The sequence below is a fragment of the Bos javanicus genome, chromosome 5 (assembly GCF_032452875.1).
Source record: "Bos javanicus breed banteng chromosome 5, ARS-OSU_banteng_1.0, whole genome shotgun sequence".
In the NCBI taxonomy this organism is placed as follows: Eukaryota; Metazoa; Chordata; class Mammalia; order Artiodactyla; family Bovidae; genus Bos; species Bos javanicus.
Window position 1 is genome coordinate 46,418,042 of NC_083872.1, and position 24,088 is coordinate 46,442,129.

The following is a 24,088-nucleotide window of genomic DNA, read 5'->3' on the forward strand; positions in this document are numbered from 1 at the left end:
CTCTTGTCTAGTTATGTGTGTTTTTGAAGTCTGTCCTCTGCAGCTAAACACGGTGACTGACTCTTCCCTGAACAAAAGGAAGCTAGTGGTCCATGAGGCACCTGCCCCACCCCTATTCCAATTGACTTGGTTTCATGTTTTTAAATCTCTTCTTGACCGTGTATCACCTAATACAGTGTGTGAAACATTGTGTTTGAAAACGTGTGATATAATAGTCTATTAGGGGACATGCTATTCAAACTTATTTCCATGGTATCAAACATGAAGATGGGGAAAACTATGAGGGGTGCATGAAGAAATACTTAATCTGATTCAACTGTGTGAAAAGTGGGAAGGTATAAAGGAAATAAGAGGCACAGCCCAACAGGAGATAGTCTGGCTAAGACATAACCCCACCCCTGACTAAAATGCATTCAACACTCTGAAAGCGATTTAATGAGTAGTCAAGACTCCTAGAGTCAGTTACTTCTGTTGTCACCACTGCTTGCCCGCATCTAGAGATGGGAAATAAACAGCTTATTTCCAGCCCACATAAAACACAGATGCCTCCCAAACCACAAGTTTGCCCTGGAAACTGGTCACAGTCTTGCCAGCTGCCTGTGTTGTTACTTTCCACAGATGCTAGCTGCAGACAGGCTGATTTTATTATTGCAGGAAAAAACAGCCTAAGGAAGCAAGCAAAAAATAAATGTGACCCTTTCCAATTGAATAATGATAAATGTGAACATTTATTTCAAATTTCACATAAAACAGGAAGTCAAGGAGTTGGGGTTGTCCAACCTCATACCAGCCAGCATCCATTGCAGAGCGTGGGACACAGCAAGTGCTCAGAAATGTGTGATGAATGGATTTCTGTAAAATGTGTCAGATTAAAGGATTTCAAGAGGTACATAAAACAAGGCTGCAAGGCAGTTACCTTGCAAAGTTGTTTCAAAAAGATCTAGCCCTGGCTTCTGGTCAACAAAGAAAAGACTGAGGTGTAGGTTCATGCTTCTGAATGTGTTAGTCTACTGTTGGACCAGCAGCTCAGGTAAGTGGGGAAGTCTAGAGAGGAGGGTGGAGATTGCTAAACGGAGTTTCTTGCCATTTAACCAATTAATAAAGCGTTTTACTGTGCAAGCAGCCTGAAAGCTATAGATTACCATGCAAAATGATTATCTCTACCTCCTGATTCTTTTACCAATGCCCACACTCTAGGGTTCTAAGGCCGATCATTTCTAGGTCCTCTAAAGCAGCTTAATAAGTCTGTAAAGAACTAGGTGAGGGACAGTGATAGCTCACCAAATAGCCCTTAAATTTTCTTTTAAAATCAATTCAAATGACTTTGACTAACTCTACTTTCCTAGTGTTGCCCAGGAGACAACTTGTCCTACAGTTGTACCCAGATCAATACTTTGCTATTCTCTTTCCTCTTCTGTTTGAAAGACTCACCCCTGTGACTGCATCACTTGGGCTCCTCTGCCATCTGGCTTCCAGTTTTGTGTAGTCAGTGAGACGTACCAGCAGGAGATTAGAAGGTGAGAGAGGAGAGGAGTCAGGATATCTCTTCCTGGCCCTTCCAGGTACACATGATGCTGGCAGTCGTTATGGGCTGCTTGATTATACATCCTTCTCACAGATCCAGCTCCTTCCATAGTCATTGTCATTGGCTGCCCCGCCACTGCTGGTTGATTGCCTTAAATCTTCTCCTACTGATGCAGTAGTTTCTTCAAGAAATTATTTTCAGCTAAACACTTTGAGTATGCCTTCCGATGGATCAACCATGTTAAAGAGTTTCATTTTTATCCTAAGTATCTCAGAAAATCATTGAAATATTTTAAGCATTGGAGGAGGAAGGTGGGAGAAAAGTCATAACTAAATTTGAATTTCAAAAATATAACTGTGGCTTTGGTTTGGGAAATAGATTGTAAAGGAGTGAGAGTACATATGGATAGATTGGTTAGGCGATGAGCAGTGATTCAAGGAAGTGATGGTGGCTTGGACTCTGGTATTGGTAAAGATGAAAATGGAGGATTAAAGAGATGTTTGAATCAACAGAACCTAGTGATGGATTCAACATGAACAGAGGGAGGGAGGTGAGATATCAAAAGTCATGACTTGGTTTTTGAATTTTGACCATGCTAGGTGCTACAGCATTTGAAGATTTCTAGGATAATGCTCATGATATTGATACAAGGTATGCTCATTTTGATTTGTCTTTAACATACTTAAGTAGTCAAATAAGTGCATAAGTCTTATGACTCAGAATAAAGGTATAGACTTGAGATGTACATTTGAGAGTTGTCTGTTGGTGTTAATCAACCCTGTAAATTATGACCCCTGGGAATGAGAGGTGCTTTCAATACCCCAGATAGAACTCTTCTGAAAACTCATGAGGGACCCTGAAAATGAAGACAAATGATCAAATATTTGAAGTGAACCTGCCAGTTGGTTTTTTATTGACAAACATCTTAATACAAGCATTAAATTTTTTAAATAATAAAAAACTATATGTTATTAAGTACATATTATATCATTTTTCATTACTGAAGTCTGATGCAAAGTGTTTGAATGCCTTATGAGAGGATGCATGCTAAGTGAACAAAGCGATATACTCATGTTCTCAAAAAGCACATTTTTTTTTTTTACCCTGAAGTGCTAGGACTTTATGTTGCACACATTTAAGAGAAGTTGTCATGGTGACTAACTGCAGAGGATTGCTATCATCGTTTGTGCCATTTCCTGTCCCAGCCATATAGCCTGGGTTCCTATCCTTCTCACCCATATCCAATTCAAAAAACAATTTCTCTTTGATCCAGAGTCCCTTCTTCAGCAATTGCCAGAGAAACTTCCCTAGATTCACATTTCCATAGTCTCCAAGCATATTTACTGGATCTGATCATGCTATAGGAACCCATTTTTATCCATCTTATAACTAAAATGGCTGAATCTGAACATGGAGAATAATATCTGTTTTTGTAAATGCAACCAGACAAGGCTACCTTTTGGCAGAACAAAAGACATTCTTTTAGTTATAAGCATATATATGTGTATATACAGATACAAATGTACTGAAACATCTCATAAAACAAAACTTTTTTTGCCATTTGCAATATACTCTGAAATTTTCTATTTTCTCCTACTTAGGTGTTTAGACTGCTGACTGAGGTCCACCAGCTTGGTTTCATAATCCACTCTTGTGTCACCACATCCTGCTTGGAAAACATTCTCTAAATCCTGGTTCCTCCACTGGTGTCATAGTTGTGTTATACCATCAGTGCATCTTTGGACTCTCACAATGACCTGGTGTTTGTCATCCACTTTTGCTAATTTTTGACCCAGAGTTACTAGGTGAAAAATGGAAGGACTGGAAACGTGAGCAACTATGAGGATGCGGCTATGTGTATGTGTACGTATGTGCGTATATACACACACATGTCTTTGTTACATTTCCAGGGCATTCACCATTTTGTCTGCTCCAGGGAATCAATTATTTTGTTCATTGTATCAGGCACATTTAGGAGAAATGCTTACCTGTATTTAATTACCAGAGAACCTATGTTTCTCCTAAGCAGCTGGTACATGTTTAACTTAAGGACACAGTATATTGTGACAGTTACTAGCTTTCCATTTTCTTGTTGGCTGCCAGAAACCTTCAAGGTAAACACACATGTACATTCTCTTCATTTCTAGATCCAAATTCCATTCTTACTCTTATTTTCCCTTCATCCCTATCTGTATGCTATTTTGTGTTTTATGTATCTTTGAAAACCCTCTCTGACTTTTACCTGACTCTGGGACTCTGCAGTATATACAGGAACAAGGGCTACTAGAAAGAAAAATGGGAAACACTGCAATGAGGTGGTCAAGAACGTGAGCTTTGGAAACAAGCAGCTTGAGTTCTATGGGCATGTTACTTGACCTCTTTACATGTTGGTTTTCTCAATTAGATAAAGGAAATAAGAACATATTCCTCAGAGGCTTAGTGTCAGGATTAGGACATAATATGAAGTACTTAGCAGAATTTATCACATATAGTAAGTGCTCAATTAACGTTAACTATTGTTGTAGAAACCAGCATATTTGAGTTTGTATGTGACGTGTTTCTGGACTCAGAAACACACATGAAAACACATGCACACATCAATATACAGGCATGTGGCATGAATAAACATTGACAGCTCTTTATTGCCCTGAAGTTAGTAGGATGTGTGAAGAAAAGACTTTTCCATGATGTCCTGCTGCCCTCAAAATGTTCACATGAAATTTTGGCTAAATAGTAGTTGTTCATCAACTCAGACACCATAACAGAATACCACAGACTGAGGGGCTTAAGCAATAGAAATGTATTTTCCCACAGTTCTGAAGGCTAGAAGTTAAAAATCAAGGTGCCACCAAGTTCCATTTCTCAAGAGACCTCTCCTGTTGACTGGTGGGCAGTGGCCTTCTCACCATGTGCTCAATGGCCTTGTCTCAATGGGAACACAGAAAGAGGTCTCTGGGGTCTCTTTTTCTTCTCATAAGAACACCAGTTCCATGGAACCAGGGCCTTCTGACCTCAACACCTCCTTAAAGGCTTTGTCTCCAAGTACAGTCACACTAACAGTTAGGGCTTCAACATGTGAATGTGGCGGGGCGGGGGCGGGGAGGTGCTGTAGACACAACACAGTCTGTGACACTAGACACTGGCAGAGAGAAGTACAGGGCTATCAAGGAGAAAGGAAAAAAACAACCCCAAAAACCTAGAGAATGAGATTTTTTCCCGCATGGGAAGGGGAGGAGAGGGAGAGGAAAAGGGATCGTGGCAGGGGGGCCCAGAACATCCACCAGCTCAGAGGAGGGCAAGGCTGCTTGTTGACACTGTCCCAGAGGCTCTGCTGGGAACGCCCTGGCTTTCCTCTCCTTGAGAACTGTAGCCTCAGGTGATGTGAGCTAAGCTGGAGTGTTTCGGGAGATGAGGCATTTTCCCATGCCTGAAAGAACTGGCTGGTTGGGCCAGAACTGCCATGGAAACTGTGTCTAGAGGCCCTGCTTGTATCCTCAAATAGCCCCTCACCACCTTGTCATTCTCTCTTGACCAGTCATCACTAACAAAGGCATTTTTTCAGATTTCACTTGTAAAAATCTCTAGGCAATGTCCTTTAGATGAAATTCAACAGGGAGAAGTAATGACCCTCAATTAACTACCTACCTGATGCTGGGAAAGATTGAAGGCAGGAGGAGAAGGGGACGACAGAGGATGAGATGGTTGGACAGTGTCACTGACTCAATGGACATGAGTTTGGGTAAACTCCAGGAGTTGGTGATGGACAGGGAGGCCTGGCTTGCTGCTGTCCATGGGGTCACAAAGAGTCAGACATGACTGAGTGACTGAACTGAACTGAGCTAACAATCTGCCAACTGTTACAAAACTAGGGAAGCAAGTGTAAGTGTGTGTGTACAAATAACAGCCAAATTTTATTCTAGGAGAATCCTCAAACCAGTCACCTTGCCTAAAATGAGTTGATAGGAGAGCTGATATGAAAACTCTTGTTCAAAATATCCTTCTATTCAAACACCAGCTAAAAGTAAGGTGAACTGGGATTAAGATGGGACAATAATCAAGCCTGAGCAAATCTTACATAGATTTCACACAGTTTAGCTTATTGTTTCTACCTTTACCAACAATTAAAAATATACAACTCATGCAGCTCAATATCTAAAAAACACACAACCCAATTAAATATTGGCCACATGGAACAACAGACTGGTTCCAAATAGGAAAAGGAGTACGTCAAGGCTGTATATTGTCACCCTGCTTATTTAACTTATATGCAGAGTAAGTACATCATGAGAAACTCTGAGGTGGAAGAAGCACAAGCTGGAATCAAGATTACCAAGAGAAATATCAATAACCTCAGATATGCAGATGACACCACCCTTATGGCAGAAAGTGAAGAGGATATATGGCAAAACCAATACAATATTGTAAAGTTAAAAAATAAAAAAAAAGACAGGAGCCAGAAACCAATACAATACTGTAAAGCAATTAATTTTCAATTAAAAATTAAAAAAAAATAAAAAGCTTCTTGATGAAAGTGAAAGAGAAGAGTGGAAAAGTTGGCTTAAAGCTCAACATTCAGAAAGCTAAGATCATGGCATCTGGTCCCATCACTTCATGGGAAATACATGGGGAAACAGTGGAAACAGTGTCAGACTTTATTGTTTTGGGCTCCAAAATCACTGCAGATGGTGATTGCAGCCATGAAATTAAAAGACGCTTACTCCTTGGAAGGAAAGTTATCACCAACCTAGATAGCATATTAAAAAGCAGAGACATTACTTTGCCAACAAAGGTCCATCTAGTCAAGGCTATGGTTTTTCCAGTGGTCATGTATGGATGGATGTGAGAGTTGGACTGTGAAGAAGGCTGAGCATCGAAAATTGATGCTTTTGAACTGCGGTGTTGGAGAAGACTCTTGAGAGTCCCCTGGACTGCAAGGAGATCCAACCAGTCCATTCTAAAGGAGATCAGTCCTGGGTGTTCATTAGAAGGACTGACGCTAAAGCTGAAACTCCAATACTTTGGCCACCTCATGTGAAGAGTTGACTCATTGGAAAAGACTCTGATGCTGGGAGGGATTGGGGGCAGGAGGAGAAGGGGATGAAAGAGGATGAGATGGCTGGATGGCATCACCAACTCGATGGACATGAGTTTGGGTGAACTCCGGGAGTTGGTGATGGACAGGGAGGCCTGGCGTGCTTCGATTCATGGGGTCACAAAGAGTCGGACATGACTGAGCGACTGAACTGAACTGAACTACTGCTAAGTCACATCAGTCGTGTCCAACTCTGTGTGACCCCATAGACGGCAGCCCACCAGGCTCCCCTGTCCCTGGGATTCTCCAGGCAAGAACACTGGAGTGGGTTGCCATTTCCTTCTCCAATGCATGAAGTGAAAAGTGAAAGTGAAGTCGCTCAGTCGTGTCTGACTCTTTACGACCCCATGGACTGCAGCCCACCAGGCTCCTGCATCCATGGGATTTTTCCAGGCAAGTACTGGAGTGGGTGCCATTGCATTCTCCGAAATATTGGGCAGAAGACCTAAACAAACATTTCTCCAAGAAAGACACAGAGATGCACATGGAAAAATGTTCAACATCTCTCATTATTCGAGAAATGCAAATCAAAACTGCAATGAGGTATCACCTCACACCAGTCAGAATGGCCATCAACAAAAATTCTACAAACAATAAATGCTGGAGAGGGTATGGAGAACAGGGAACCCTCTAACACTGTTGGTGGGAATGTAAATTGATATAGCCACTACAGAGAACAGTATGGAGATCCTTAGAAAATGAAAAATAGAACTACCATATGGTCTAGCAATCCTACTACTGGGCATATACCCTGAGAAAATCATAACTCAATAGACACATGTACCCCAATGTTCACTGCAGCACTATTTACAATAGACAAGATGTGAAAACAGTTTACATGTTCATTTACAGAGGAATGGATAAAGAAGATATAGTACATGTGTACAATGGAATATTACTTTTGTTCTATAAAAAGGAACAAAATTCGGTCATTTGTAGAGATGTGGATGGACTTAAAGTCTGTTGTGCAGAGTGAAGTCAGAAAAATAAAAAACAAATATTGTATATTTATTCATGTATATAGAATCTAAAACAATGGTACAGATGAACCCAGTTCCAGGATAGGGATAGAGACAGACGTAGAGAACAGATGTGTGGACACAGAGGGAGAAGGGGCGGGTGGGGTGAATTGGGAGATCAGGAATGACACATACACACTGCCATGTATAAAACAGCTAGAAATAGCTGGTGAACCTGCAGTACCACACAGGGAGCTCAGCTCAGCACTGTGATGACCTAGAGGGCTGGGGTGGGAGGGGATAGGAGGAAGGTCCAAGAGGGAGGAGATAGTGTATATATAGAGAGAGAGCTGATTCACTTTGTTGTACAGCAGAAACTAACACATTGTAAAGCAATTATACTCCAGTAAAAAATATATATACATACAGTAAATGAAGATGGAGAAGGCAGAAGAAGAATGGGGAGGGGGGGGTGTGAAGAAGAGGTTGGAGGAGGAGGGGAAGCAGAAGGATGGAGACTTCTAGGTCCAACTGTCACTCTTGAACTTACAGCCTTTGAACTTAAGTGTGAGCATTTTGCATTTTGGGGGGCCTCAGTTACTTTCTCTGCATACTCATGGACTATTTCTTATCAGCAGTTTTAAAAGCTTTGTTGTTTATTTCTGTAGTTTTTTTGCTCCATTTTTTTCTGCAGTGTATTTTATTTTTGACTAAACAAAATGTTACAGATAATATGGAATTCAGACAAATGCAGAGCCCCTGGGGATGTAGAAGGGGGTGCAGAGCTCTCTGTGTTCAGCAGCTACTGCTCCAAGGACCCCAGAGAACACTGGCAGACATCTGGATTCTAGTGTCTGAGCCCTCGCAAGCCCAACTCTGCCACCCTTGCTATTGCCCTTAGTCAGTCCTCTCTCAGGAAGTCTCACGCTGGCTCCATCCACAGCCCATGCAGTAAACTGCTTTAGGTGACTGTGCTGCCTACATGAAGTTCTGTGGGTGCTTGAAGCATTTAGATTTATTTCAACGGGAATCAGCCCACTCTATACTGAATTTTACTCTCTAAGAAACAGCAAGATCACACTGCAATTTCAAATGTTTCCAAAGTTTTTGATGAATTAATCTCTCTATGCTGGACATAAGATGCCTGCGCCATGGGAGACACTCTGTGTCATCAGACGTTACTGGCAAGACCCCAAGCACAGCTGGGGTTCAGGCTGCTCGACGTCGGCTCTCTCTGGCACAGTAGAGCCTGACTCACCACCATGCAGAAGACCCACACTGAAAAGTCTGGCTTGGAATTATTGCTGAAACAGTCCCAGAAACCCTTCCACCACCACCATTGTGCATATGCAAAGCCTCTGCAAAACCTAAACTGAATTCACAATGCTACAGAGAAGAGCCCGCCTAAGAATTCTGTAACCCAAACCTCAGTCCAGGAGCCAAATCATTTAACACGCTGGCATCAGACAGCTCAGAAAATGAGCTAAATTTAGATCATCCAAGTAAGCACTGAAGTTCTTTCCTTACTGTTTGGGTCCAAAGAGCTATTCTGGACATCACACCATTAAACAAAGCAGTGTAACTGACAAGCAGCAGTGGCCAAAGTGAATTTCCTTTTGGAAATGAGTGAGGCTCTTAGCTTCTCCATGGATTAGCCCTGCAGCTGTCACTCACTGGCAAGCGACAGAGCCAGGCTGTATCAAACAATACACATTTGGGGGATGACTTCAGGGCTCCCCACATTTAACCATTTACAGACTTTCAAAAATGGTCCATTTGGGCCATTAAAACCTTGTTCTCGAGCAGTTTGTTCCCAGAATAAGCTATTTCCAAGGAAAGAGCAATTACGTGGAATCTACCATCAGGTCACAGAAAACAGAATAAACATTTGATGTATTTAAGCAATCATGCCCGTATTTCTCTTCTATTACCCTAAAGCAACTCACTGACTCTAAGTATTTTCCCTTTCAGCCCCAACGAACACCAGGCAGCTGCAAAAATAGCATTTGCAAATTCTAAGATTTCAGAAAAATTCACAGAAAGACTACAGTTCCTGTAGGATAAGACTGCAGAAGCCAACTAGCATATCAAGGGTCTTCGCTTTAGGCTGGAATTATATCATCTTAATGTAGTAAATAATCTCATGCTGATTCAAGTTTTGATTAGCGTTTATTTAAGCCTTTGGGTAATAAAAAAAAAAAGATACCAAATGTAGTTTGGTAGATTGTATCTTTTCAAACATGGGACCCAGGAGGGGACAATAATAAAAGGAGTCCTTGAGGGTGAAAATATGGGAAACTACTGAGAAATTATTCTGAGAAAGTAATTAAGGGAATACAATCACATACACAAGTATCCCAGTCCAGCCTGTGATAAGAGAAGTTTAAAGCAACGTGAAGGACCAGTGATGGAAGATTAGTTCATAAATTATGGCTCACCTATATAATGCAAATACTAAGCCACCACTAAAAGATGCTGTGTGTGTTAACTTATTGAAAGGAAAAAAGTGTCCATAATGCTAAGTGCAAAAGAACAGGCTATGAAGAAATTTAATGACAAGGGTAAACCCTAAAGAGAGGCTGTCTGTAGGATGGTAGGATTGTGTGTATTTTATCATTTTCATTTGATTATCTATCATTTCTTTTTTTTTATTTTTAAACTTTACATAATTGTATTAGTTTTGCCAAATATTGAAATGAATCCGCCACAGGTATACATGTGTTTCCCCATCCTGAACCCTCCTCCCTCCTCCCTCCCCATACCATCCCTCTGGGTCGTCCCAGTGCACTAGCCCCAAGCATCCAGTATCGTGCATCGAACCTGGACTGGCAACTCGTTTCTTACATGATATTTTACATGTTTCGATGTCATTCTCCCAAATCTTCCCACCCTCTCCCTCTCCCACAGAGTCCATAAGACTGTTCTATACATCAGTGTCTCTTTTGCTGTCTCGTACACCGGGTTATTGTTACCATCTTTCTAAATTCCATATATATGCGTTAGTATACTGTATTTATGTTTTTCCTTCTGGCTTACTTCACTCTGTATAATAGGTTCCAGTTTCATCCACCTCATTAGAACTGATTCAAATGTATTCTTTTTAATGGCTGAGTAATACTCCATTGTGTATATGTACCACAGCTTTCTTTATCCATTCATCTGCTGATGGACATCTAGGTTGCTTCCATGTCCTGGCTATTATAAACAGTGCTGCGATGAACATTGGGATACACGTGTCTCTTTCCCTTCTGGTTTCCTTAGTGTGTATGCCCAGCAGTGGGATTGCTGGATCATAAGGCAGTTCTAGTTCCAGTTTTTTAAGGAATCTCCACACTGTTCTCCATAGTGGCTGTACTAGTTTGCATTCCCACCAACAGTGTAAGAGAGTTCCCTTTTCTCCACACCCTCTCCAGCATTTATTATTTGTAGACTTTTGGATCGCAGCCATTCTGACTGGTGTGAAATGGTACCTCATAGTGGTTTTGATTTGCATTTCTCTGATAATGAGTGATGTTGAGCATCTTTTCATGTGTTTGTTAGCCATCTGTATGTCTTCTTTGGAGAAATGTCTATTTAGTTCTTTGGCCCATTTTTTGATTGGGTCGTTTATTTTTTCTGGAGTTGAGCTGTAGGAGTTGCTTGTATATTTTTGAGATTAGTTGTTTGTCAGTTGCTTCATTTGCTATTATTTTCTCCCATTCTGAAGGCTGTCTTTTCACCTTGCTAATAGTTTCCTTTGATGTGCAGAAGCTTTTAAGGTTAATTAGGTCCCATTTGTTTATTTTTGATTTTATTTCCAATATTCTGGGAGGTGGGTCATAGAGGATCCTGCTGTGATGTATGTCAGAGAGTGTTTTGCCTATGTTCTCCTCTAGGAGTTTTATAGTTTCTGGTCTTACGTTGAGATCTTTAATCCATTTTGAGTTTATTTTTGTGTATGGTGTTAGAAAGTGGTCTAGTTTCATTCTTTTACAAGTGGTTGACCAGATTTCCCAGCACCACTTGTTAAAGAGATTGTCTTTAATCCATTGTATATTCTTGCCTCCTTTGTCAAAGATAAGGTGTCCATATGTGTGTGGATTTATCTCTGGGCTTTCTATTTTATTCCATTGATCTATATTTCTGTCTTTGTGCCAGTACCATACTGTCTTGGTAACTGTGGCTTTGTAGTAGAGCCTGAAGTCAGGTAGGTTGATTCCTCCAGTTCCATTCTTCTTTCTCAAGATCACTTTGGCTATTCGAGGTTTTTTTGTATTTCCATACAAATTGTGAAATTATTTGTTCTAGCTCTGTGAAGAATACTGTTGGTAGCTTGATAGGGATTGCGTTGAATCTATAAATTGCTTTGGGTAGTATACTCATTTTCACTATATAGATTCTTCCAATCCATGAACATGGTATATTTCTCCATCTATTAGTGTCCTCTTTGATTTCTTTCACCAGTGTTTTATAGTTTTCTATATATAGGTCTTTAGTTTCTTTAGGTAGATATATTCCTAAGTATTTTATTCTTTCCGTTGCAATGGTGAATGGAATTGTTTCCTTAATTTCTCTTTCAGTTTTCTCATTATTAGTGTATAGGAATGCAAGGGATTTCTGTGTGTTGATTTTATATCCTGCAACTTTACTATAGTCATTGATTATTTCTAGTAATTTTCTGGTGGAGTCTTTAGGGTTTTCTATGTAGAGGATCATGTCATCTGCAAATAGTGAGAGTTTTACTTCTTCTTTTCCAATTTGGATTCCTTTTATTTCTTTTTCTGCTCTGATTGCTGTGGCCAAAACTTCCAAAACTATGTTGAATAGTAATGGTGAGAGTGGGCACCCTTGTCTTGTTCCTGACTTTAGAGGAAATGCTTTCCATTTTTCACCATTGAGGATAATGTTTGCTGTGGGTTTGTCATATATAGCTTTTATTATGTTGAGGTATGTTCCTTCTATTCCTGCTTTCTGGAGAGTTTTATTATGATATCTATCATTTCTAATTGTTCTCTGTGCTTTTGTAATAAGGGAAAAAATGAAGTGGAAGATTAAAAAAGAAAATGTCCTGGCCAGCAGAGAAGGGAAGTTATGATCCTAAACAACAAATAGCTTCAGAGTCATCAAAATTGCAAATGAAATAGAATAAAATGTTGTTGAAATAAATATATAATGAATTCAAGAAAATCCAAAGTATTGAATCTGGGTGACCCATTATCTTCATGACTCTAGTCTAGAATTTCTTCCCTGTGTCCTACTCCTCTCCCACATGCATAAAGCTTTCTCTTACTTTTGCAACCCTGCTTTTCAAAGAAGATTCCTTGTGAACTAATATTCAGAATCATGTTCAAGATTTTATTATACTTTTTTTAAGTAGCCTCATTTAGTTCTATACTAATGTTAGCCTTTATTCCTAGTTCTTCCCCTCACCTCCACCAATTTTCCAACCATTTTGAAAACCTCCTGCACACAGGAAGTCTCCTTATAGTTTTGTTTTTCACTATGGGCCTTATCTCCCCTTGGGTCTCACCACAATATGGAACATAACTAGTCCAACACCTTGCAAGTAGTACACACTCAATACACCTAGGTATACATATGTAGGGTTTACTGTATGTATACCTATGACTGATTCACGTGGGTGTATGGCAGAAAACATCACAGGATTGTAAAGTTATTATCTGCTGATTAAACATTAAAAAAAATACCCCTCCTCACAGTTGTCTACATGACCTTTCCTTTCTTTCTTTTTTTAAAACCAGACTATGAATTTCTTGTGGGCTGGGTCATGTCCTGCTTATCTGCACACTTTCTTTAGTGCCTTATAATAGATAACTTACACAGTAAGAGCTCAGTAAATATTGGTGAATAAAATGTGTGAACAAATTATGTGGACTGACTCTGACTTATTTTATGTTTACTAGACAATTCCAAGTCATTTCTGTCTCCCATTAGCTTAGAAGTTCTCAGTGCAGACAATGGGGGGATGGGGGGCAGGCTGTGGGTGGAAGGTCACTTCTGCTCCCTTGGGACATCTGGCCATGTCTGGAGACATTTTTAATGTCATGACTAGAGGAAGGGGAGATGTTCCTGGTGTTTAGTGGACAGAGACCAGGGGTGAGGCCACCGCTCACCCTACAATACAGGGGACAGATTCCTACAATGAAGAATTATCTAGCCCAATATGTCAATACGGAAGTCTTCCGTTCACCCTATATTGCTTCTTAGAGTTGTTACATTCTTTTTCCTCCTCTTTGACTCCCCTCCACACACATGCTTAGCTTTTAGAGAAAGTCTCCAAGCTTAAGACTGATATCAGCAAGTCTATTGAAGCCCAGTTTTGTCATCTGTTTACTGGTGGATAAGACCTGCCCACCTATCTTTCAGGGTTACCGTGAGGGTAAAATAAAAGAATCAATCTTCAGATGCCTTTAGAGACAGATGGAATATATTAATAATCTCTGCCAAGATACATACTGAGAGGGAAATGGGAAATTTAGTAGAACATGAATTTCACTCCTTCACCAATAAACACATTTATTTTCTATTCTGAGTCAACCAATAAGCATTTATTAAGCATTATCCATGTAGAATAAAAAATGCTACCAGGTTTTTGATAGAAATCATGCAATTTTAAAACATGAAAGTAAAATTGTAGTCGTTTCTGGGCTCTAGGCAACTAGAAATATTTTTAAGTGGGAAAATGCCTTCCTTATTTCTCTATATGGGCATAAAGTAGGATTGCAGAAAATATGGCTAACTTAAACCCAGGTCTATTACCATGCCCACATAATCAGACGGTGATCATTTTTGTTGAAGATTTTGCTGAAGTTTTAATTTATATGAAATCTGCATCCTTTGGTTTAGCTACCAACTGTTAAAGGTTGAAATTCCTAATCCATAGATCACATGTGTTGGGCACTGGGTTCCAGGGAACTGCCCCAAGGAAACAGCAGAATCCTCTGAATGGAATGTATGAGTCCTCAGAACTTAAAAATTCAGATCTTAAACAGAACTTAGCAACATTTAAAGGCATGAGCAATTGTTTTTAAATAACCCATGTACATTGACTCTTTGGTCAGGCTCATGATTTGATCTGTCACAATGATGTAAAACATGCATGATTGTGTCTCAGGAAGCCCTATGTCTGCTGCTCCTAGAACCACAAACCTGTGATTTTATGTGCATGCTGAAGAGACATGTTGCATTCCCAATTTTTTCCAAAATTTATGACCTTGGTTTTTGCAAATTGGGTCCCTGTGAGAATATGAGCCAGTTATGGAGCTCTGAAGGAAGAATAGCTGTTTTTAAATGTCTATAAAAACAAAATATCAAACACACTTAAGACAATTTTGAGTCAAAAGTGTAGCTGTGTGAATTGATAACTTTGTCATCTGTTCAATGAATATTTATAGAATGACTTTTATGTAAATATAGCAAGAGTAAGGTATTGTGTTAGAGGCAAAGAAGAGCTTACAATCTATCTGGAAACGTACGTGCATGAAAATATGTCATTCAAGATATGTCTTCAGACACTGAATGAGACATGCCAAGTGAGCAGCAAAGCCAATGGTTTCTATAGGTGAGAAGAAAGATATCATGGGATATAGAGTGACAGAAAAGGATTTATGGGGAATAAAAGACTTGAACTTGTTCTTGAGGGACAGGTCAGGTGAAAACGAAGGGAAGGGAAAACATTTTTGAGAGGAGTAGTAATGAAAGAAAAGATGCAGAGGTGGAAATTCATTGATCCATACAGAAGAGCCATATCTGAAGTCATGTTTATGTCCAAGACGCTGTGCTAACTTCCCTGAGTATAAAACTGAATTAACCATGTACTGTACAACCTTACAGAATACACAGTCCAGTTTAAGGACATAATTACAAACACCCAAATTATAATGCATTGATCTCTGAAGTCAGGTGCAAACTCTCCAGGGAATGTGCAAGATGATCTGTTGGGGTACAGACGCAAACAAGAGATTTTCTAATTATATTTACTTTAATGTAATCATTTCAATTTGCATATGTATAAAAATGTACTACTACAGTAGTTCACATAATTTACAAATAAGTGTACATGTATTAAAAGATTAGTGCTCAAACACATTTGCTAGGAATAGTGCAAGCTTAAAAACTAGTGGCAGGCTGCTATAATGTACCTGTCCCACTGGAAGAATAAACATATCCTCCAGGAAGCCAAATCCCTGAGGTTGGGCACTGTTCAAATGATACAGGACAAGGGATGAGAATGAAGGGAAGGAAAGTAATGGGAGATAGGTAAAGAGAATTATCATATGATATCCCTTATATACAGAATCTAAAAAGAAATGATACAGACGAGCTTATTTACAAAACAAATAAACTTGCAGACTTAGAGAATGAATTTATGGTTACCGTGGAGGAAGGGGTAGTTAGTTAAGGAGTTTGGGATGGACACATCACACGGCTATATTTACACTAGATAAACAACAAGGACCTTTTGTATAGCTTGGGGAATATTCTCAACGTTATGTGCAGCCTGGACGTGAGGGGAGTTTGAGGGCAAATGGAAACATGTATGTGTATGGCTGAGTTCCTTTGCCGTTCACCTGAGACTATCATAACATTGTTAATCAGCTATGTGCTGTGCTTAGTTGCTCAGCAGTGTCTGACTCTTTGCAACACAATGGACTGTAGCCCTCCAGGCTCCCCTGTCCATGGGGATTCTCCAGGCAAGAATACTGGAGTGGGTTGCCATGCCCTCCTCCAAGGGAGCTTCCCAACCCAGGGATCAAACTGGATTCTGCTACATTGCAGGTGGATTCTTTACCAGCTGAGATACCAGGGAAGCCCTAATCGGCTATACCCCAATACAAAATAGAAAGTTAAGGGAATAAAAGGGCAGGCTGAGGACTACATTTGGGCAGTTTTGGGGAACCTAATCCCACAAGAGCAGAGGGACATTATTTTGAGTTGACCAAAAACTTTTTTGGGCGGTTTTCTGTAACACTTTACAAACTTTTTGGCCAATCCAATTTATGCACTGTGGGGGCTACACTAGACTAAGCAGAGGCCAATTCCTAACTGCAGAGGAGTAATTTCTCATTCAAATACTCTACAGAAATTTTAGCTAGAGAAGAACTAGGTGACATAAAGGCCAAGATGGTCTGTTTTGTGGACTTTACTAATTTGCAACTAGGTAGAAAAGTCTCACCCTTTCCAATAAGTTAAACATTCATGGTTCGTACCCCTTGGGGGCTCATATCCACATTGTTCAGGTGCTCAGTCGTATCCAACTCTTTGCAACCTCATGGACTGCAGCATGCCAGGCTCCATGTCCTTCACTATCTCCCAGAGTTTGCTCAAACTCATGTCCATTGAGTCAGTGATGCCATCCAACCATCTCATCCTCTATCACCTCCTTCTCCTCCTGCCCTCAATCTTTCCCAGCATCACAGTCTTTTCCAGTGAGTCAGCTCTTCACATCATGTGGCCAAAGTATTGGAGCTTCAGCTTCAGCACCACTCCTTCCAATGAATATTCAGAGTTGATTTCCTTTAGAATTGACTAGTTTGATCTCCTTGCTGTCCGAGGGACCCTCAAGAGTGTTCTCCAGCACTGTAGCTCAAAAGTATCAATTCTTTGGTGCTCAGCCTTCTTTAGGGTCCAACTCTTACATCTGTACATGACTACTGGAAAAACCATAGCTTTGACTATATGGACCTTTGTTGGCAAAGTGATGTCTCTGCTTTTTAATACACTGTCTAGGTTTGCCATGGCTTTTCTTACAAGGAACAAGTGTCTTTTAATTTCATGGGTGCAGTTACAATCCACAGTGATTTTGGAACCTGAGAAAATAAAGTCTGTCCCTGTTTCCTTTTTTCCCCTACTTTCTATTGAAGAAAATAGACTTTCTTTAAGGAACTATATAAGGCTGAACTCCTGTAGCCTGTTACTTCCAAATAAGCCATGCTCTGAGCAGATGTCACTGCCAAGGTTAAATCCTATCTGCTGCCAAGGTTAAATCATATCCCCAGGACTTTCCAGAGCAAATACTATAGACATATTAGTCCTCAATCCTTATGCTCTACTTAGGTATTCAAGTGGAGTTTCAATTCCTCCAAATCCCTGATTTAGCCTTAATGTGTATGTAGATGAAAATCAGCTTACAAAATATTGCATCCAAGCCCAGCGGAAATACTGCTCAATACTCCTATTTTGTTACCATGGACTGTGAGAAGTGCTGAAATGGTCCCTGGAGACAGAGACCATATAGTTGGAGAACTGTAATTATGTTGTACTCATATACTATTGCCCTGGAGAAGGAAATGGCAACCTACTCCAGTATTCATGCCTGGAAAATCCCATGGACCGAGGAGCCTGGGTGGGCTACAGTCCATGGGGTCACAAAGAGTCGGAGATGACTGAGTGACTTCTCTTCTCTTCTCTTCATATACTATTATGTGTTGGGACATAAATAAATCAGTGTCACTTGTGGCTACTAGTTTGCATGGCTGCTACTCTATTAAATGCGTTATATTTATTGTACTTTTAATTCCAACCAGAACCCACAAACCTCATAAGCACAATCATAATACAGAGTATCAACAAGAAGTCTGTTTAACCTGCTGCTGTACTTCGAAATTATTGTGACCGCTAGTAAGGAAAATATACTCTTCTTCTGAAAGCTTTAGGTTGCTAATTATTTGTGCCCTCAGGAAGCAAAATATTAACAGAGAGGAAACTCCAAATTATTCTAGAATGAATCCTTGAATTTTCATGGTCTATCATATAAAGGAAATATTTCCTAAGAGAAATGAAATATGAATAAATGCTTGATCATCATCATAACGTAGGTAAACTTTTCCACAGAGAAGTATGAGAGTTCTACTAAAATTCTTCTCCATCACTCCTCACAGTATGAAGGTCATCTGAGGTTCCTGTGAGCAAAGAAGTGGTTCCAGTGGACTGACTCCATTTCTCAGTGTCAAACTGCAATGATCTAATAAGACCGCATGGGGGAAAGCAGAAAACAGCACAAACTAGATTTCAAAGCTGGATTAGAGATGCTTCAAATTGTGTAAAATAGAACTCTACAATTAGAAAAAGATTACAGCATGGAGAATTAGTTAATTCAAAATTAAACAAAATACCCATTGGCTTTCAAGTTTAGCATTCTCTGGAGAAGAAGGATAAATACTATTTTTTTTTAATAAGAAAAAATATCTAAATCATAATGCTTTTGAGATCTATCTCTCCAGTGAGAAGATTTGGAAAGAGTCATTTGTGCTTTGTCTCCATTCAAATATTACTCTTGCTTCATCTATCACCTGTCTGAAATTTCTTGAATGCCTTTCTTGAAATGATAACGTAGAAATCCATTCGAGTATCTCAAAGACAGCTGGACCACCCTAATAATCTAGGGGAGTCCAAAAGTTATATTTAATCAAATGTAACCTCATGTGGAAAAGTTCTAAGTTTTGCATTAGAACACATAATAAATAACAGGCTAGAATCTGGCACTTGCCTTAGCGGGGCTTTGATACTGCTCTTTCATTTTTCCTTCTAACCTCAAAACAGTTTCTTAGACTTCAGTTTGGGGCTACAATTATCTAGGTCATTGTAGTATTACTATCTATTTGAGAAGGTTACACTACTCTGTTTAATATATAGCAGTGTCATCATTTACATTTACCAATATGAACGGCTAGATGAACTGATGGACGAGTGTAGACAGAGATAAGTAAATCCTATGAGAATCTAAGCAAACTCTGGGAGATAGTGAAAGACAGGGGAGCCTGGCATGCTGCAGTCCATGGAGTCAAAAGAGTCAGACATGACTTAGCAACTGAACAACATGAGAAGCGTGATGGTTTGTACACTTACCAACAAATAAAATGTACCCTTGATGGTAGTTGTTAATAATGTGTATTCAACAACAGATCAGAGAAGGCAATGGCACCCCACTCCAGTACTCTTGCCTAGAAAATCCCATGGATGGAGGAGCCTGGTAGGCTGCAGTCCATGGGGTCGAGAAGAGTCAGACACGACTGAGCGACTTCACTTTCACTTTTCACTTTCATGCATTGGAGAAGGAAATGGCAACCCACTCCAGTGTTCTTGCCTGGAGAATCCCAGGGACGGGGAGCCTGGTAGGCTACCGTCTATGGGATCACACAGTGTCGGACACGACTGAAGTGACTTAGCATAGCATAGCAACAACAGATAAATGCTCAGCCTTCACTTTCTCTTATTCAGTTAAAATTTTATCTTTACTTGAAATAATATGTATCTGAAACACAGAGTGGTTTAAATTTTTCAGAAATATATCTTCCAAACACTATAATATAGATGATTATAACTAATCCATATTTTAATATATCTATCTTTAGTGGATGAAAATGTAATGTTCTTCAGCCATGGGATTAAAAAAGTATAATGTTGTGTATTAATAGTAAATATGTACAGTCCATGGAATCTGAGCTGGAAATATCTTCCTAGATAATCTGGTCTGAAGACCCACCCAGTGCAGAAATTCCCAGTAAAACATCCTGGACAGATGGTTTTCCTGTCTGTCTAAACCTACCAGAAACCAGGAAATAGCTTAGAAGGCAGTTCATTCATTGTGGAAGTCTCCGTTTTCTCAAAATACTTGCCTTCTGGTGGGATATGCATCCTTGTAACTTCTTAGTCACCTTGCAGGCTTCTAGATCTATGAAACTGTTCTTTAGGAGACCCAGGCACAGGTCTAGCGACTGTCACTTTCTCTTAAGTGTTCTCCACTCACAGGCAAAGAGGACAAGAGCAAGATGGGAGAGTAAAAATCCTGGATATCAAAGTTATCATCCCCAAAACACTAGAGTCTTACAAGGCATGTCACTTTCAACACTATGACATTGAACAGAAATAAATGAAAGGCTGTAACACAATTCAGTAAACCAATTGCTTAAATTATGGAAGACACTCAGCAGAAATATGTGTTTAAAAAAACACTGATGCTTCTCTTTCCATTCAGATTTCAAATACTGAAGCTGCACCTAATTAAAAATAATTAATGAGAAACTACAAGTGAGTCAGTAGTGTGACATCAGCAAAAAAGTCTGAACAATCATAGCCTGATATTAAGAGAAACATATTTTTTTGAAGAAGGAAAGTAAGATTATCACCTTTTAAAATCATGGTCAGAACACAACCTTGAACTCTGCCTTAGAGATTCTTGGGCAAACTGAATTTGTCCAGCAGAGAGCAATTAGGATGGTGAAGGATCTGGAAACCAGATCAGATATGAAAAGGGAACTTCTGAGTTTTAATGTGGAGAAGGCTGACTCAAGATTGTGTTGTAGAAAGAGCTGGTCTCAAGAACCGAGAACCAGGGACACAGATGAAAACTGCAGGGAGTCAGATGCTGGCTTACTGTTAAAAAAAGTGGAGGGGGGGGCAGATTTTCTAAATGCAGAAGTGGCTCAGAGACCACACTCCTCGAGCATGAGGAGCGTCCAGTGTCAGCGGTGCTCCAGCACCATCAGAGGTACTCATGATGAAAGTATGATCGAAAGAAAGCAACCACTGTAAACAGAATCAAATGTCTACTGAACGTCTCTTATTTGCCAGCTTCAGGGCATCCAGCCTCCACTAAACAAGACAGATACAAGTGCTAAGCTCAGAGTTTAGCATCTAAGTGGAAAGGGGTTGGGCTAAATAGTCTTTAAATTTCCTTTTAGTTCTGAGATTCTAGGACATTATTAGCCTAATATGCTCTATTATACATAATGTTACACAGAACTGGAAAAATGTGTCAAATGTGACTGTACAAATATTGGGGGGTAGAAAGCTTTTTATAGTATTTGTTCCCTGATTCAATATTTACCGATTGCCAATATTATACCCTAAGTATTGAGGTGTCCCATAAAACAAAACAAAACAAAAACCTATCTTAAAAGAGGTCACAGTCTATAATTTTAAACACTCTTTAAAGACTGTTTACTCCAGTACTTTGGCCAGTTCAGAGTCACAATACCAATATGTAAAGTGAACACCTAATCTATCTTCCATGGCAAGACATTTTTGAAAGTGAAAAGGATGCTATTAATAATTTCATCAAGACAACAGGTGTAAGAAGGACTGTCCAGACAAACTAGGACATCTGGTCACCCTATTAATAAGCCTCTAGATCAAATAGAAGCTGAGGCCTTCTCAGAAAAACAAATCCTCTTTGAAGTTGAAGATGCAGACTGGGCCCAGTATGTTAACCCAGCTCCTTCCCCAACTCTCTGCTCCCCACTTTGTGCATTCCAGAAATGTGATTCTTAGTCACTCTTGATTCATCCACAGGTAGACACCAGACCCAATCAGTCTGTCCCTGGGGTGTTTTGAGAACTGGTCCTCTCCAGCATTGAGACCCACAAGATATCAAACTTGAGTGCTGCTGATGAGAGAATACTGTATGCCCAGGGAGTGAAGTCTACTTGGAGTGGCAGTTGAGAAGGATCCTGGCAGAGTCTGACTCCCCAGTTTCAGCTCCCCTGATGCTCTCTCTACTGTTCACCAGAGTTTCCTATGATCTATTGTTCAGTACCAATATTTTTCTAATATTTTTTACCTTTTACTCTAGCTAGTTTGACTTGGGTTTATGGTACTTTCAGTCCAAACTGCCCTAATTCAGATGCAAAGAAGTAATTTAAGTAAAAATGATGGCTTCCCAAAAGCTTGTCATTTTCCCCTCTCCTATAGGTTTGGGCCTGTTGTCGTTTCCAAGAGAAAAAAAAAAAAGATATTTAAACCATTCTGAGGCTTGGCATCAATTCACCTTTTCTCTTCATTCACCCCAACCTTGAGCATATGTTTGAAAAATAAGCTCACACCCGACCTCTGAGACTCTCTTTATCTTTGCCAACAACTTGTGTCACTAGATGTCTTTCTTGCCCGGTTTCTGAGTCTCTGTTCTGGTAATTTGCACTCATCACAGGTCTGTATGAAGTCAGACAGACTTTATTCACTTCCTTCATTAGGGACTAACTCTTTCAGCTGTAAATGTGGCCTTGACACCTGCAAAGGATGCTTATTAGTCCTTATTGTACTTGACCTCTCTGTAGCGTTGATGCCACTGGTCCTGTTTTCTTTCTTGAATTTGTCTTTTCTTTTGACTTCTGTTACATCAGTTTCTTCTTATTCTTGTCCCACAGTTCAAAGCACTTCTCAGTGTTTTCTAGAACCATCTTTTTCTTTGTCCATTGAAAAAATGTCGGAGATGTGCTTCTTCTATTCTCCGCTTTTGTTCTTCCTTGACAATTTGATTGAATCTCATGGTATCAACCATCAACAATATGCTGATGGGTCTCAATTTTATTTTTATAGGACAGATCTTTCATGAGCTCCTGACTCATAAATCTACTGTACATCTTCTACTGAGTGACCCAATAAGTGCTTCAAACTCAAAGTATCCAAGACTAAACTCCCCATTTTGCAAAACAGTTCCATTTCTGATATTCCTATTGTCTTTAAATAGCATTACTACCTACATAGCACCTAAAACAGAAGCCTGGGAGACCATCCTAGCTCCTTCCACTCCCTGGCACCACATTTCAGAAGTCACTATGTCCTATGAATTCTACCTCCTAGTAATTCTTGAAGCCATCCCTATCAACTCTAACTGTCAGTGCTTTAATGCCATTCTCCTCTCTTTGCAGTGCTATCTTAAATGGTTTTTCTTTATCCAGTCCCACTTCCTTCAAACAACCTTCCTTTATGCTGCCATCACAGTATTTCTTTCATACTCTCAAATTCAAAACTATCCAGTGATAATTCTCTAATTAACTTCAAAACAATGTACAGACTCCCAGTAAGACTTGTGAAGTTGCTCTTGGCCTGGCCTGGTGAGGCCACATGTCCTAGACTCTTGTTCCAGCACTTCAGCTGCCATAAATAAAGGCCAGACACACTGGGCAGTTTGTCATCTTCTTAATAGGCCACTCCCTGTTATCTGGTAGGGCAGATAACCATGTGACTCGGCCTGGTCCTTTTGGAATTTTGACTCTCAGTCTGTTCCCTCTTGAAACTCACAGTGTGAGAAGCTCAAGTCACATGGAAAGACCGCATGCAGGTGCTGCGGGGCCAGCTGAGCTCAGCCCAGGTGCCAAACACATGAATGAAGAAGTTTCATTCTTCTGAGTCACTCTGACCATCCCAGCCAGGGCCGCAGACCTCATAAGGCAGAGACACACCATCCCTGATGTGCCCTCTCTGAATTCCTGACTCACAGAATCAGTGAATGTAGTAACACAATGGTGTTTTTCATTGCTCAGTTTGGAGTAGTTTGTTATTGAGCAGTAGATGACTGAAATACCCTCTTATAGTATTAATATTTTGTTCTCTGGAGTATTCAATTCTAGGATACTTCTGTCTTCAAGAGTTTGCCTCACAGTTACAGCACATTCCACAGGGTCGTGACTGTCGCATTCTTGAAGAGTATGTTTTATTCTTTTTTTTTTTTTGCCCAGTACCTAGTTTGCAGGATATTTCCAATCCATCTTGTTAATGGGATCCCCAAGCCTT